Genomic DNA, 4,365 nt, shown 5'->3' on the forward strand with positions numbered 1-4,365 from the left:
TTGAACGCATGCCTATCACTTAGTTGGCCGGATAACTCATTCCGACCATGAAGCCGAGTAGCTCAACTCAGGCCAGAAGCCGAGAAGTGAAAGTGCACACTCTGGTGGTAGTAAGGATGTGTGGGGAGCCATTGGCATAAGTTCGAGGGTAGATTGACATCCTGGCAGAGTGGACTCCCTAAGAGTGGCGCTACTCATGCCTGCGACTTTAGTTCCTGAGCTGTACCAAAGGTGACCCGAGGTGACCCCTGATCAGGTTGCTTGGGTGTGTGTTAGGAATAATTCCCTAGCTGGGTAGAATCGATTTGAGTCACCATCTCTTCCGGATAGTGAGAACTTGATTGAGCAGCGGCAATGTAGAAACACCTAATTGAACTTGATGGTTATAATGATGATGATGATGTTACAACGTTACACCAGATATGGTTACTAATGTGTTGATCCCAATCAAGTGCTTGCTTTAGTATAGGTGCTAATCTAGATGATAGGTTTAATATTGGTAACTTGCTACTTAACTCAAAATTTAAATTATGCTCTTGTATCATTAAAGCTTTTATGTAAAATGGTTGTCAAGTGAGATCCACCGATAAAGCCTTGCATACTCCTTGGTGTCATTTATTTTTGGTTTACAATGGGTAAGTCTAGCTGAGCACATTCTCGTACTCAGGGTTTATTCTCTCTTGTTGTAGATGACGTGCTTTATAACAGTTACTGCAAGTATTGTCTCCATCCTGCTGGTGATGAATACTAGATCATGGGCATGATCTCCTATGTTATCTTATCATGATGCTTTTTGTTGGATATGACTATGGAACTGGCTTGTAATTGAACTAAGTGTGTGTGAGGGTTTCCAACTACTTTGCTTCCACTATTTGTGAACTCGTGTTGTAATAACTATGTGAACTCTAATGTACGCAAGATACTTGTTAACTACTTGTGAAATGGATGTAACATGTGGCTTGTTATGTTGAATCATGTACAATCTTGGTTGTATGCGAGTTGGTTTGAAATCCTTCGTGGTTTCATCGGACTACTGGGTTTATATGGGTTCAAGTATGACGGTTTGATCACTACAGTGATTGCTTTTGTACTTGTGCTCTTATAAATTGATCGGTTCTGTTACAGATACTAGTTGCACGTAGGCACTGACAATTTGGTTGGGCTCAACCTGAACTCAAAGTGCTCGAGTCAGACAATATAATTACTTAAACAAACTAACTGGTTGACGTGATTCATGTGTCCTAGATACAATAGATTAAAAAGGAAAAGAAGCTAATTACAAGATAAAGCTGCAATGACATTACTGATAAATTCTTTGGTGTGCACGGTTGTCGGTTACTTTCACCCATTTTGACCATCAACATTCCACCTAAAAGCATAAGAAAGTGAGGTAAATCATCATCACATGTGTTGAATTTTGTTTATAATTTACCTAGTTCCATTTGTGTTTGTAGAATTATTTATATGCAGGAAATTTAAGCAAAAATAAGCCAGATTGGTGACAAATATGGACACAGGGGACAAGTGGATGTGGCAGAGGGCCATGGGCCCACTTGGTCACGCTGCCTGGCCCACAAGGGCACTGCCCGAGGTGCCAAGTGGCCCTGCCATGTCATCGATCCATGGGAGCTGCTCTAGAAGCAATGCCAAGCGTTCATTCAATGTCAGTTTGACTGATGGCCAAGAATGGATGGCCTTGATCCATGGGCCCATTGTCATACACTTGGGAGGTTCCAACCGACTTACCAACCGATGTCCTACCCGAATTTCGACATGTGACAGTATTACAACCACCATTGGGAGCCAACCAGCACCGTAGGATGCAAAGGCGGTGCATCCTAGGGCCAGCTGACACCCCCTAGCCACCGCTCGGCGCCCCCCTATAGCCACCGACCTCCTGGCTACCTACAAGTACCCCTCCCCTCACTCTATACTATAAATAGAGGGTGTGGAGTTCGGTGGAGAAGTGCCCCATTCATTTCCAAGCTCTCCAAACTTCTCTTAGCTTTCTAGCTTGGCTTTGCTTTAGAGTAGTAGTCTAGTAGTGGAAGTAGAGCAAGAGCGGAGCATTTCTTGGAGTCTAGAAGAGTCTTCTGAGTCTGGTATAACTCTTTTGTAATTCTTTCATTTAGCATTTACTTTATTCAGTACTTTATATTCAATACTTTATTCTAGTATTATTGCTTTGCTTTACTTAAGTACTTGTTCATTATTGTTCATCATTAGTGAGGTTTGGTGCTTATTGTTTGGCATTAGTAGCATAGGTTATCTTATTAGTAGTAGTCTTTCATTAGTATTGGTTCAACTATCTGGTTAGGGTACTTTGATCTCATTTCATCGGATCTTGGATTGAAGTAGTAAGCCTATAGATTAAGCGGTGCTTAGGCTATAGATTACCTATTGATACGGCTAGGCCTCCGAATACATTATGGTAGGTGGCAAGTGGTGATAGCCTTGTCCATCCTCTATATTCCACCACATTAGGTCTAGTTATTAAATTGTAGGGCTCATGTCAGATCTTGTCTATTTAACTCTTCTAGTTGGTAGGAGGGTTTGGCTCCGAAGTACTAGCGCATTTCTCCTAGTCATTAGTTTACCCTTAGTTACTTGGAAGATAAATCGCTCGCTCTCCCACCTAGCTATCTCTAGTGTAGCTTGTTCAGTAGTTTAGTAGGTAGTTTACACACAACCCACTCATATCATTACCTACATAGGATACACATAGGCTTTACCTTAGCAATCCTAACAGTAAATATAAATTCTAGCCTTCCGTCTTCCTTTGGAAAAAATATAAATTCGACACTCGATACTCACCGAGCGAAGTGCTATGCAATAGTTCTATGTGGTTGCGGAATTCCTCTATTAATTGTTAAGTAGTATCAACAAGCATTTATGGCATCATTGTCGGGGAAGGCAACTGGCTCAGATTTATATTGCTAGTCTTGCTAACTAGGCTTTTAGTTATCCTAAGTAGTTTATCCTTTTTTCCTCATACCCTATCACTACCCAACACGATCATGGGTGACAAGTCCATTCGTGATTTTTCTGCACCCTTGGCTGCTAATGTAGCCACTAGACCCAATGTTATAAATGGGGACGCTAACTTTGAGCTTAAGCTAGCGTTAATTACAATGGTTCAAGCGAGTCTGTTTTGTGGGAAAGCCCACGAGGATGCAGATGCTCATCTCTAATACTTTTTGGAGATTTATAGCCCATTCACCATAAAGGGAGTGAACCAAGAGGCTATACGTCTTTGCCTTTTCCCCTTCTCTTTGTTAGGAAAGGCTAAGCAATAGTTTTACTCAAACCACAATGCTGTAGATACATGGGACAAGTATTCCAATGCTAGTTAAGTTTTTTCGTATGGGGAAGACTAATGCTCTTCGCAATAAGATCTCTATTTTTCAACAACTAGCCGATGAGTTGATTCCTGAAGCTTCGGAACGAATGCAAGAGTATGTCTCTGCATGCCCACACCATGGCATGGAAGACTGGCTTTTGATCCAGAACTTCTACCATGGATTAGTGCAGTTAGATAAGAGCCATTTTGATGTTGCTGCTGGTGGAGCATTCTTTTCGCTAAGTGTTGCAGATGCTAAGACACTGACCGAGAAGATGGTTTCCAACAAAGGATGGATCGATGATCGACTCCAACCCCGTAAACAAGGTATGCATTTAGTTAAAGAAATCGACAGGCTTGCAGCTAAGATGGATCTGCTCGCAAAGCGAGTAGAACATTATGAGAAGGTGAGTGCCCAAGAGACACTCAAAGCCATGGATTCCCACATGACTTGTGAAGTCTGTGGAGATGTTAGACATTTGGGCAATTCTTGTCTTAAGACCTAGGAGGATCTTAACTTCATTAACACCGATAATGGGTTTTGTCCACCACAACATTAAGGATGGAATCAGCGTTCCAACAATCAAGGAGGTAACAATTATTACTCTTCTCAATGTATGAATAATCAAGGTAATAATAGTTATGCTTTCCTTAAATATCTTGTTTATAGCAATGGTAGAATGACTAATAGCATTAATAAGAAGTTGCATGCTCATGACAAGATATTAGAAAATATAAATGCTAAATTGGATGAGTTTTCTTCTGCTTTAAAGAATCAACTTAGTTTCAATAAGATGATAGAAACTCAATTAGCCTAAATTGCTGCTGCTATCCCATCCCATGAAAAGATAGAATTCCTAACAAACCTAAAGGAATCATGGAGATAGCCAACCTTGTTACAACAAGGTATGGCTATGCTTTAAGTTCTTGGTGTTCCTACTTAGTAGATTCCCCATTTACCATTAAGAAAGGTGATCCTAGAACCCCCATGATTACCTGCTCCATTAGAACTCATACCTTCCATG

The 4,365-nt window shown here is 41.0% G+C and overlaps 1 non-coding gene across 1 annotated transcript; it reads right to left on the bottom strand.

Moving 5' to 3' along the window:
* Positions 1-3,376: 3,376 nt before the first annotated feature.
* Positions 3,377-3,485, bottom strand: LOC136519201 (small nucleolar RNA R71). The gene has a single exon (XR_010774761.1). It is a non-coding gene; the product is annotated as a small nucleolar RNA R71 (small nucleolar RNA).
* Positions 3,486-4,365: the final 880 nt, after the last annotated feature.

Source organism: Miscanthus floridulus, chromosome 17 (assembly GCF_019320115.1).
Source record: "Miscanthus floridulus cultivar M001 chromosome 17, ASM1932011v1, whole genome shotgun sequence".
NCBI classification, from domain to species: Eukaryota; Viridiplantae; Streptophyta; class Magnoliopsida; order Poales; family Poaceae; genus Miscanthus; species Miscanthus floridulus.